The sequence below is a fragment of the Mesoplodon densirostris genome, chromosome 9 (assembly GCF_025265405.1).
Source record: "Mesoplodon densirostris isolate mMesDen1 chromosome 9, mMesDen1 primary haplotype, whole genome shotgun sequence".
Taxonomy (NCBI): domain Eukaryota; kingdom Metazoa; phylum Chordata; class Mammalia; order Artiodactyla; family Ziphiidae; genus Mesoplodon; species Mesoplodon densirostris.
Genome location: NC_082669.1, coordinates 15,276,049 through 15,289,180, shown reverse-complemented (window position 1 = coordinate 15,289,180; position 13,132 = coordinate 15,276,049). Strand labels below are relative to the sequence as shown.

At 42.9% G+C, this 13,132-nt stretch overlaps 1 protein-coding gene across 2 annotated transcripts in view; it reads left to right on the top strand.

Annotated features, from left to right (window-relative positions):
• NAPEPLD (N-acyl phosphatidylethanolamine phospholipase D) overlaps window positions 1-13,132 on the top strand; it is an 80,197-nt gene that overhangs the window by 376 nt on the left and 66,689 nt on the right. The window contains exon 2 of one of the 2 annotated variants that reach the window (XM_060108148.1): window positions 69-155. The exons of the other annotated variant lie outside the window; for it this stretch is intronic. The gene's annotated coding sequence lies outside the window, so the exon portion shown is untranslated. The remainder of the gene's footprint in view (window positions 1-68; window positions 156-13,132) is intronic. 2 annotated transcript variants of the gene reach the window in all.

Below are 13,132 nucleotides of genomic sequence, written 5' to 3'. Positions count from 1 at the left end.
AGAAAGTATCAGTGTTGACCGCTACTCACTTTTCAACACTTTACAGTCGGGCTCATTCCATTCCATAGAAATTGCTCTTGGGGAAGCCACTAACTGCTGAAAGATGGACACTTTATAGACCTTCTGGTACAGTCCTCTTGGCTGAATTCGACAAGGTAAACCTCTGTGAAGCTATCTTTCCTCATTGCACCTTCAGAGCTCCTCCTCCTCCTTCTAGTCCCTTCTTCTTCACCTCCTTGGGCAGCTCTTTATTCACAGATGTCAGTGAAACGAAACATCGCAAGCACTGTTATAACTGTGCTATTCAGCATGCTCATTTTACAGATGCAGAAACTGGGGTAAATAACTTCCCTGAGGTCAGGACACTAATAACAGGCTGTGGGGCTCCAAAGCCTTTGCACTTCAGCACCACACCATTTTGCCCTGAAAGTTGCTGTTCCCCAGGGTTCTGGACCTGGGCCTGGGCCTCTTCTACCGCACACTCTCCCTGATGGTTTCCACTTTCACCTGAGGCCTTTCCTGTCTACCCAACCAGGCCTCTCTCTTGAGCTCCAGGCCCCCTTAACCACTCAGTGACTAGACAACTACACTGGAGTATCCCATTGGCACCTCAATATCAACTTGTCCAAAATGCGCTTCACTGTCTTGCCCAGGAGTCTATTCCTGTATATTCAATGCAAAACAGCCAATGTTACCTCCGTTCAGCAGAGACACCCAAACCAGAGACCCAGGTTCATCCTCAGCTCCTCCCTTTTCCCCACTCGCAACATCCAACTGATGCACCCCTTTCCTGCCTCTTCAATCTACTCCAGCCCCACTGTCATAGTTTTTGGCCCAAGGGATCTTTTTTTTTTTTTTGCGGTACGCGGGCCTCTCACTGTTGTGGCCTCTCCCGTTGCGGAGCACAGGCTCCGGACGCGCAGGCTCAGCGGCCATGGCTCACGAGCCCAGCCGCTCCACGGCATGTGGGATCTTCCCGGACCGGGGCACGAACCCGTGTCCCCCACATCGGCAGGTGGACTCTCAACCACTGCGCCACCAGGGAAGCCCAAGGGATCTTTTTAGAATGCAACTTTTAGTATGATAGTACCATTATGAAGAACCCCCCCAGTAATTTCCCTTGGTCAGGATAAAGTGAAGCCTCCTTAGTTTGGAAGATAGGTCCCTCCATGAGCTGACTCCTATTTATCTTTCCAGACTCATCTCTCTCCACATCTCCATTCTGCTATGAACCACAGGTTCAGCCCACAGGATCTATTATATAATAAGGACAACCAAGGTTATCCCTTCATGTTTCTAAAACACATGTGTGTTAACATTAATAAAGAAATACAAACATCATACATATATACAACAATATTTAGGTATAATCGCAGGAAGCACCTGGGAAATTTTAGCACATCTTAATTCAAACTTAGTTTAAGACATCAGGGAAAATGACAGAATAAAACCTCTGAAAATCCTCCCTTCTTTTCATAAAATAAATGAGAAAACTGGTTTTAAAAATGGCCAGAATCTGGGACTTCTCTGGCGGTCCAGTGGTTAAGACTCCATGCTTCCACTGCAAGGGGCATGGGTTCCATCCCTGGTCAGGGAATGAAGATCCCACATACCATGTGGCGTGGCCAAAATAAAAATGGCCAGAATCGACATTTTCAAAACTCTGGAAATTAAACAAGTCTTGCAGTAATCTGGGGAGCTCTTCCCCCACCCCAATAAAAACACCTAAATTGCAATAAGCAAAGGGAGCTTTATAGTGCTTTATAGTGTTTAAACTTATAGTGTTTAACTCTATCCTTAACCCCTTCCTCCTAACTCCATGGTAGCCTTGAAAACCAGGATCCCACAACCAAGATGAAAATCAGCAGCCTGGCAGCCACCAGAGGGGGCAAAATTGGGCTGGAGTTCCTTCAAGGCCTCAAATCCAGAGAATTGAAATTATTTGACCTGTCTCATGCTTCCCTGGATGATCTCACTTGCAAGTTTGCCCTTATTTGACCTGACTCAAAGCAAAAAGCCTTTTTCTGGGGATGTTTGTCAAAAATATTTAGAGGCAGTTATCTAACTTTGGGTGGCTGCCTGGAGGTAGTAAATAACAGTAAGGGCAAACAATAGGCAAACCAGGAAGCTTAAAAGGAAAAGCTAGGGCCTGAGCTGTCTATACAGGATACCTCATTTTATTGCGCTTTGCTTTTTTGTGCTTCACAGATATTCTGTCTTTTACAAATTGAAGTTTTGTGGCAACCCTATTAGAACCATTTTCCCAACAGCATTTGCTCACTCTGTGTCTCTGTGTCGCATTTTGGTAATTCTGACAATATTCCAAACTTTTTTCATTATTATTTTATTTGTTATGATGATCTGTGATGTCAGTGATCTTGAATGTTACTAAGGGCAACATGATGGGTACCAATTTTTAGCAAGAGATAACTTTCAAATTAAGGTCTGTATATTGTTTTATTAGACATAATTCTACTGCACACTCAATAGACTATAGTATAGTATAAATGTAACTTTTATATGCAGTGAGAAACTGAAAAATTCATGCGACTCACTTTATTGCAATATTCACTTTATTGTGGTGGTCTGGAACTGAACCTGTAATATATCTGAGGTATACCTATAGAGACTTTGAGAAGCCCAGATGTATTCCTGGGAATCTGGAAGGCCATGCACATGTATAGGGCTGTGTGCATACCCAGGGCTGTACACATGCCCAGGAAAGACCAGAGAAGGCCCTAAACCCTCCCATGGCACTGACCTTGAGGGTCTGTGAAAGCAGGAAGTGAAGGCTAAGGCACAGTTGTCAACTGTCTGGCTAAGTGTTGAAGGTATACCATACACAGAGCTCCTCAAAAACAACTGAGAAGTTCAGTGGTTCTAGGCATTTATCGAAGTATCTGTATAATCATTAGCTGACATTAAGCTAGTTGAGCAGAGACTTCAGTGGTAACACATGACTTTAAGGAATTTACTTAGAAAAGTCACTAAACAAACAAAAGCAAACAGCAACAACAAAGTCTGGGAGGGGGTGGAATCTGATATTCAGAATTGACACATTATATTATTTTAAATGTCCAGTTCTTAACAAAAAAATTACAAGACATTCAAAGAACTAAGAAAATATGGTCATGCACAGGAAAAAAAATCAATAGAAAATGTCCTTGAGGAAGCCAAGACATTGGACTTAAAAGACAAAAACTTTTTAAAATAAGCTGTTTTTAAAATGTTCACAAAACTAAAGGAAACAATGTCTAAAAAACTAAAGGAAGGTATGAGAATTATGTCTCATCAAATACAGGATATCAATAAAGAGATAGTAATTATTTTAGATCAAAATCCTGGAATTAAAAAGTACAATAAATGAAGTGAAAAATTCACTAAAAGGGCTCAACAGCAGATATGAACAGGTAGAAGAAAGAAACAGAAAATGTGATGATAAATCAACTGAGATTAACAGTCTGTGGGTTTAAAAGAAAAAAGAATGAAGGAAAATGAACAGAGCCTCAGAATCCTTTGGGATACCTTCAAGCATCCCAACATACACATAATGGGAGTTCCAGAAGGAAAGGACAGAGAGCTAGGGAGAGAAAGAATCTTTAAAGAGATAATGATCCAAAACACCCAAATTTGATGAAAAACACAAATCTCCATGTCTAAACATCTGAACAAATTCCAAGTAGAATAAACTCAAAGAGATCCACACCAAGACATCATAATAATAAAACTACAGAAAGAGAAAATCTTAAAAGCAGCAAGAGAAAAGCAATTTGTCACATACACTTGATCCAATAAGGTTAATAGCTCATTTTTCATCAGAAACCATGGAGGACAAAAGGTACTGAGATAACATATTCGAAGTCCTGAAAGGAAAAGACTGTCAGTCAAGAATTCTATATCTAGTAAAATGATCCTTCAAAAATGAAGAACAGGGCTTCCCTGGTGGCGCAGCGGTTGAGAGTCCGCCTGCCGATGCAGGGGACACGGGTTCGTGCCCTGGTCTGGGAAGATCCCACATGCCGCGGAGCGGCTAGGCCCGTGAGCCATGGCCGCTGAGCCTGCGTGTCCGGAGCCTGTGCTCTGCAATGGGAGAGGCCACAGCAGTGAGAGGCCCGCGTACCGGAAAAAAACAAAAAAAAAACCCATAGCACTATTATTTTCTTGAATTGAATGTTGCTTTGGAGAAGTCTGAGGCTAACCATATCTTTTTTTACCACTTTTAAATATGGCTTGCTTTGTCTGTTTGAAAACCTAAAAAATTATTTTATTCTTGAAGTCTAATAACTTAACTAAGGATATATATTAATATTGTGTAGCTTTGTGTTCAGTGATTTTTTTGGTGGGTGGTGGGCATGCCACACGGCTTGAGGGATCTTAGTTTCCCTGACCAAGGATTGAACCTGGGACCTCCGCAGTGAAAGCACGGAGTCCTAACCACCGGGCTGCAAGGGACTTCCCGAGTGTTCAGTGATTTTTGTCATAATTTCAGGGAACATGATATATTCTTTCAATCTGCAGATTCACTTCTTCCTTCATTTAGGAAAATTCTCTTTGATTACATCATCTGACATTCCACTCAGTGGATTCTTTATTGGGGATAACAGTTATCTTTATGCTGAATTACAATACTTTATCTGTCTTCCACATTTATTAGCATCTCTCTAGGCTCTTGAAGCTTCGTCATTTTCATCTGCATCTTTTGTGATTATCTCAAACCAGAAATAGGCCCACACGCATCTGCCCAACTAATTTTTGGCAAAGATGCAAAAGTAAGGCAATGGTTGAAGGATACCTTTTCCCACAAATGGTACTGGAGAAATTGGATATTCCTAGAGTCCCCTGCCCCCTGCCGCTCAATGAACCTCAGCCTAAACCTCACACCTGATACAAAAATTAACTCAAAATGAATCATAGACTTAAACATAAAACTATAAAATTTTAGAAAAACACACAACATAAAATCTTTGGGATGTAGGGCTAGGTGAAAAATTTTTAGACTTGATATCAAAAGCATAACCCATAAAAGGGTTATCACAGTCACACACTCAAACGCACACACACAGAGATGTATTAGTCACAGAGGTTCTTACAAATTGACATAGGAAAGGAAATTTAGAATTGTTCATCTGGGCATAACTAATAAGGTAATAAAGGGAACTGCAAATGAATTGGAGCAAAAAATCTTTGCATGTTTCCTAAAGCTTTCCTGATCCAACCTTTTCTACAATGGCCGCCTAATGAGGAAGGAGCGATTGGTGTGCTATGCGATGTGTAACGTGGCAGTTTGAGCAGCTCCCTGAGTCTGGCTGTGGCGCTGGCAGTCTTTGTGCCCAGTCTGAACTCATTGAAGTGCTTTGGCCTTATTTCCTTTTGTTTCTTGCTTCTTAATGGAGGTTACACTGAGTGGGAAGGAAGTCCTGAGTTGAATGTATAATCACCATGGGAACAGAGGCCACAATCAATCCCTGGGAATGTAGCTCATGGCCCCCACATAACTATTGTCAAAGTCCTTCTTATGCACTTTCTATGTTTTGAATGCTTCTGAGTTTGAGTGAATGCCTGCGTGTATAATATTATAGGTTACCTGGTTTATCCTTGAGGGCAGAGGCAAAGGAAAACGTTGGGCACTTTATACAAACAACGTCACATTTCTCAAACTTCTGGTTTGTGTTTATTAGCTAGGAATCAATTGTGATCAAGTATAGTAGAAGAAAAGTAATTTCTGAACAATCTGAACGGCCACTTACCTCCATTCAGGCCACCATGTCTCTTCTATAGGAGACTAAGTCCAGCATTTATGATGCTAGCAAAATTTGACTTTCTGTCTTCCTCACCTTCATTTCCTCCTGGTCTAGATGACCCCAAACTGTGATGATCTTTGCACACCCAGTGGTCTTTCTGGGACTCTTAAATCATGAATTGCCTCCTCATCTTGTTCTTCTCCATCGATTATCCACTCAGTGCTCCTTGACTCCCACTGGATTGATATGTACCGAAAGTTTCTGCCCCTGGGCTCTATTCACTCCACAAACCGTCCTAGAGACTGCCTTTCCTGTAGTGAAGACCTACAGTGCCTTCTAGACAAATATTCTGCTCTAAATGACTCCAGTGGTTACCTTTAGGGTAGACTTAAACTTGGTAAATCTTCACGAGAAGACTCCAACAGGCTTGGTAGAGAGGGGATGAAGAAGACAAAGTCTAGGATCTAATTTAATGTGTGGAAAGCTTCTATAAAGGTCTCAAAACAAATTTGCAAGAGTATGAAATCACCTGAGTCACAAGATGCTATTCTTCAGACATGGGTGTAAGATTCTTATAGAAGTAAGAATTGAACTTGTTTTCAACATTTGCTCAGTTATCTCATATCTGAGAAAAGAATAGGCAATTCAGAAACTATAGGAATGATGATCTGCCAATTCAGTACTTTAGATTTCCAGGGAGAGAAGCTAGTCACATCAGTTGGTTATCTATCTACCTGGATCTCCTGTGTGCATCCCTCTCTTCTTAACCCTGGCTGATTTCACCAAATGTGTATAGAGATTGCTACTCCTGAAGTAGAATTTAATGACAAAGGTATTTTTTTAAATTCCTACCAAATCCATAAACTGGCATCAAACTCTTTTTTATTGATGTCTTTTTAGTTTCAGCGTGCAGTGGGCAGAATTCTAAGATGACCCCCAGTGACCCACGCCCTTATATAATCCCCTCCCCGTGGAATCTCATTCCTGTAATTAGGTTACATTATATGGAAAAGGTGAAGGGATTTTTTCAGATGGAATTAAAGCACCTAATCAGGTGAGTTTAAGTTAATTAGCCCTGGGGGGACTTCACCTCATCAGGTGAGCCCTTTAAAAGGGTATAGCGGCAAGCCATTCCTCTGCTGGTCTTGAAGGAGTAAGATGTCGGCAGTTCTACAGCCGCAAGGAAATGAGTTCTTCCAACAACCGTGTGTACTTGGAAGAGGACCCCAAGCCCCAGATGAGACCCCACCTCTGACTGACAAGATTGTAGTCTTGTGAGACCCTGGAGCAGAGAACACAGGTAAGCCATGCTCGGCCTCGTAACCCATGGACCCAGTGAGGTCATAGATAGGTGTTGTTATATGCCCCTAAATTTGTGTCAACTTGTGCCGCTGTAGAAAGCTCATACACAATTTAATCCCTAGATGTTTGGTTAGCTGTTGCAGAGTGGCTATTTCGTTACCTTGCTTTATTGTCAGTCTCTTTCAGTATGCCCTATCAGCTAACAGGGGAAGGCAGGGAAAAAAACACCCCTTAACACCAGGCTCTGAGCCTGTGTTTTGCATACTATAGACAAAAGAGGGGAAATAGTATAAATATAAATTCTTATTTTGATCCTCCATCGAGATATAAAACTTTCCCCATTGCAGACAATTCATTACCAAATTCTGTTGGTTCTACGTTCAAAATATATCCTGAGTCCATTTTTTCCTTTCAGTCCCCATTCCACCCTAGTCGAAACCACCATCCCTCATAGCCCAGATGAGTAGAAACCAGCCTCCTATCTAGTTTCCCAACAACTTCCCTTTCCCTCTTCTCACTCTTTCCTGACCAGTCCAAGGAGCGATGAAAACACTGGGGGGGGAGGACTATGTCTCTTCCCCACTTAAAGCCTTTCAATGGTTTTTCATTGTTCTTAGGATAAAATCCAAAATGACTCGGGTTCTCCCCAAAGTAATCTTGATCCACTTTCCTCTACAGCACAATGCTCCAGCCCTGCTGATCTTTTTGTTTGTCATTAGGCACATGTCATCTCTTGAGCCTGGAATACACTTTTTTGGCTAATTCTCACTCATCCTTCAAGTCTTAGCTCAAAACTCACTTCTTTAGAGAAGCCTCCCCAGACGCTCTGTAGCAGATGCTATTGAAGCCCCGCATCATCACCTGTGCCCAGGTAGTGAACGTTCCTTAGCCACTACAGGTGTGGCTGCTGCTAACCGCTCACACCTGCACCTTTCTATAGAGAATTGCCTTTGGCTGATGGGAACTGCCTGGCTGAAAGATGCCTAGGAGGTTATTCTCCCCGAAGAGGGCAGCCTTAACCAATTATTAAGTGATATGGGCGTAAAACAGCTCAGTCCTCTTGCCTCTGAGACAAATTTGGTCCTGAAGGGAAGCTTCAGAGCTCCTGGTAGGATCAGGCTGAGGCTAGAGTTCTCCTGAAACCCGTCTTTACCCAGATTCTCCCCCGGTCCTCACTCTGCGGCTGTCGGTCCCTTAGAGGCTTCTCCAGAGAGCCCTCTCTGAATGAATCACTTGCACAAGTGTCCCCACTTCAGGTTCTACTTCTAGAGAACTTGCCCCAAGATGCTCGCAATAGAAATGACATTCGTCACTGTCTCACGTACATCCTCTTTTCCTTCCCTGCACTTTTCACGAGTAGCGATTTTATATTTGTTTGTGGGTTGATTAATTTCACCTGCTTCCCTGTTAGCCATGATCTCTGTGAGGGTGGGGACCATGCCTGTTTCACCCACCTCTCCATCCCCAACAGCACCACGTCCAGTACCATGGGGGAGCTCATAAGCTGTTGAATAGATGAATGAATGTCTGACTGTGGTGTCTGTCTTCAAGATGAGTGTAGCTGGCAGTGGAGGTAATGCATACATTGTACCTTAGACCAGGCCTTGGAAGTTCTGTGCTGCTCCTTTATGTGTTTCTAAGTGGAAACACTTAGAAAACTAGGCTTCATTAACTAACATTCTTGCCTCATGAGGAGGAGGGTGGGGGGGAGAAAATAGAATGGCAAGTGGTGGTGTTTCTTTATTCACATTAGAGAGATGAGAAAACTGAGGTTCAAGGGGATTAGGCCACTTGCCAAGGCACAAAATGAATCAAAGTCTGAGCTGGGAACCTAATCTAGGGCTTTCTGGCTCTAAAATCCATGCTTTCCTCCTCCTAGGTTTTCCTTCTCTCTCAACCTACTAACTTATTAAATTATCTTGGACCAAATATAAGCAAAAGTTTAAATATGTGAACTTTGAGTTAATGTCAAAACTAGATATAAATCTTAAAATACTGTTAGTCTTATAAACTACCATTAGTCAATATGTGATATTGTATTGAACACCTATAAAGTGTTAAACATTGATCTCACCATGACTAAAAAGGGAAATTGATTGGAGATGATTTTTTAAAATTAAAGTACAGTTGATTTACAGTATTGTGTTGGTTTCAGGTGTACAGCAAAGTGATTCAGTTATGTATATATATTTCAGATTATTTTCCATTATAGGTTATTACGAGATATTGAATATAGGTCCCTGTCCTATATAGTAAATCCTTGTTGTTCATCTGCTTTATATATAGCAGTGTGTGTCCGTTAATCCTAAACTCCTAATTATCCCTTCCCCATCCCTTTCCCTTTTGGTAACCATAAGTTTGTTTTCTATGTCTGTGAGTCTGTTTCTCTTTTGTATACAGATTCATTTGTGTTACTTTTTAGATTCCACATATAAGTGATATCATATGTAAGTGATTATCTTTATCTGACTCGCTTCCCGTAGTGTGATATTCTCTAGGTCCATCCATATTGCTGCAAATGGCCATATTTGATTCTTTTTTGTGGCTGAGTAATAGTACATTGTATATATATGCCACATCGTCTTTGTAATTCAAGATGATTTTGTTTTTGGATTTCTTGCTGGCCTAGTTGTTCTAGGGTCACCGGATGGAATAAAGTGTACCCGTGTTTCAAGGACTGGAACAATAGCTTCTGTATCTGCAGTTTCACCTCCCTCAAAGCCATCCTTAACCCCAGAGGTTACAATGACTCTTTTTTTTGTTTATTGAAGTAGAGTTGATTTACAGTGCTGTGCCAATCTCTGCTGTACAGCGATGCGACTCAGGTGTACACATGTATACATTCTTTTTTTTTTACATTCTTTTCCACTATGGTTAATCCCAGGAGATTGGATATAGTTCCCTATGCTATACAGTAGGACCTTGTTGTTTATCCATTCTAAATGTAATAGTTTGCAACCCCAAACTCTCAGTCCATCCCTCTCCATCCCTGCCTCCCCCTTGGCAACCACAAGTCTGATTTCTATGTCTGTGAGTCTGTTTCTGTTTTGTAGATAGGTTCATTTGTGCCATGTTTTAGATTCCACATATAAGTGATATCATAGGGTATCTGTCTTTGTCTCTCTGACTTCACTTAGTATGATCATCTCTAGGTCCATCCATGTTGCTGCAAATGGCATTATTTCGTTCTTTTTTATGGCTGAGTAATATTCCATTGTAGATATGTACCCCATCTTCTTTATCCATCTGTCGATGGACATTTAGGTTGTTTCCATGTTTTGGCTATTGTGAATAGTACTGCTATCAACATAGGAGTGCGTGTATCTTTTTGAATTACAGTTTTGTCCAGGTGTATGCCCAGGAGTGGGATTGCTGGATCATATGGTAATTCTATTTTTCGTTTTCTGAGAAACCTCCATACTGGTTTCCATAGTGGCTGCACTAACTTAAAAAACAAATGGGACCTAATCAGACTTACGAGCTTTTGCACAGCAAAGGAAACAACAAACAAAATGAAAAGACAGGGCTTCTCTGGTGGCACAGTGGTTGAGAGTCCGCCTGCCGATGCAGGGGACACGGGTTCGTGCCCCGGTCCGGGAGGATCCCACATGCCACGGAGCGGCTGGGCCCGTGAGCCATGGCTGCTGAGCCTGCGCGTCCGGAGCCTGTGCTCCGCAACGGGAGAGGCCACAACAGTGAGAGGCCTGCGTACCGCAAAAAAAAAAAGAAAAAAAAAAAAGAAAAGTCAAGCTATGGAATGGGAGAAAATATTTGCAAGTGATGGGACCGACAAGGGATTAATCTCCAAAATATACAAACAGCTCATGCATCTCAATATCAAAAAAACGAACAACCCAATCCAAAAACGGGCAGAAGATCTTAATAGACATTTCTCCAAAGAAGACATTCAGCTGGCCAGTAGGCACACGAAAAGATGCTCAACATCACTCATTGTTAGAGAAATGCAAATCAAAACTACAATGAGGTATCGCCTCACACCGGTCAGAATGGCCATCATTAAAAAGTCTACAAACAATAAATGCTGGAGAGGGTGTGGAGGAAAGGGAACCCTCCTGCATTGTTGGTGGGAGTGTAAGTTGGTGCAATGACTCTTCGTTTTCAGGATGAATTCCAAACTTCAGAGCAGGGTCCACAAGGCTCCCACGGTCTGGCCCTGCCAGCTCTCCTGCCTCACTTGCTGTCACTTGCCCCTGCAGCCTTTGGCTCAGTCATGCACAGCTTCTCCCACGTTTCCTCTGTGCTCCAGCTGCCTCAGCGCCTCCTGCCAGTCTCTGCCTTCTTTCAGTGTTCAGTTCAGGCATCACGTTCTCTAGGAGGCCTGGCCTGACCCCATCCCCACCCCCAGACCAGCCTATAGATCCGTCCTGTGGGTGCCATATGCCCTGTGCAGTTACCATTTTATGTTAACTTAAAATTTTTTACTTTTCATTATTTTTTTAAATTGATAATATATTCACATGGTTCAAAATTCAAAAGGCTCAAGAAAGTAAACAATATGCCTTTTTACCCTCTCTTTTGGCCACCCATTTCCTTTCCATAGAGACAATCGACATTACAACTTCCTCATGACTCCTTTGAGAGACTGACTAGTACAGTCAGTTGACCCTTGAACAGCACAGGGGTTGGGGCGTCGACCCTCCATGCAGTTGACAACCCCAGTATAACCTAGAGTCAGTCCTGTGCACTCCCTGCCACCTCTCACAGCATCTTTGATTGTCGTGTAGTAACCTGTGTTGTTCAACTGTACAAGCAAACATATGTATTTATACTCTATCTTCTTTTTTCTCCCTTTTAAAAATATACATGGCAGCATATTACATACAACCTTGTGCTCCTGTGTTTTAAATCAATATATCTCAGATCATTCTATAGCACTGCATAAAGGTCTTGAATTTTTAAACGGTCTTTTAATGTACAATTTTAAATTGTAATGGTAAATATACAATTATATAGGATTCTGTTGAATTGAATGTGGAGATGCTTTAGGCATCTCCAAATTTACCTGCTTTTAGCAGGGCTTGGCATGTGGTGGGCGTGCAGTTAAAGTTAGCTAGACTCAAGTTATTGTGTAAGGACTAAGCTCATCTCCACATGCTTTGCTGCCTGCACATGTCTGAGGATCACTAGACCTGCGGGCCTCTAAGGGGTTTGCTGGGTTATTCTCTGCCCCTCCCCTTCATCCATTCTGTCTCTCTCTACCTTGATCTCTGTACCCAAGCGGGAGCTGAGCCTTACAGACATCATCATCTAGGCTCCCCGCCTTTGGCTTCCCTTGGGGTTCATCCAGTAGGAGGCACTGCCGGGGATGGAGAGCGGGAGATGGAGGTCCTTCCTCCTGCTGCTTCCCTGCCCCAGCATTTCAGTTCCAGCAGTGCTTGTGTCTTCCTCTGGGTCCCTCCCTCCACAGTTCTAACTCTCCCAGCACTCATGACACTGTCTTCCGCCCTTGCCCTTTTCGGTCAAGGTAGTAACAACCCCACTGTTAGTCCTGGGTGGCTCTGATCTTGGGGGGCTTGGCCTGCAGCGGCTTGAAGCAGGATTTCGGTTCCCAGCCAGAGACTGAAGTCAGGCTGCGGCAGTGAGGGTGCTGAGTCTCAGCCACTAGACCACCAGGGACCAGTGACAAGGCCCTGGCCCTTTGGCTTTGTAGAAATGAGTTCCCACAAAGACAGAAAGTAGTGAAACAAGTAAAGTGTTTATTAGGAGGAAAAAGAGTACGTGTGAACGGGCGCACACGGGCAGGCTCAGGGAGAAAGTCGTGCCCTCATGGTAGTTTGAATCACTTTTATGGGGCATGTCTTCCAGGTTTCCTTTGGCCAATCATCTTGCTTTGCCTTGTTCTGAGTCCATATTTGGTTTATCTCAGGATCCTCCCGTGTGTGTGTGTGTGTGTGTGTGTGTGTGTGTGTGTGTGTGTGTGTGTGTGTGTGTGTGTGTGTGTGTGTGCGCGCGCGCGCACGCGCGCACACATCTCTTAGTCAAGATGGATTCTAGTAAAGAGATCTATGGGTAGGTTGACATCCCTTACTATGAGGTGACGCCCCCTCCCTTTTGACCTCTGAGGAGCC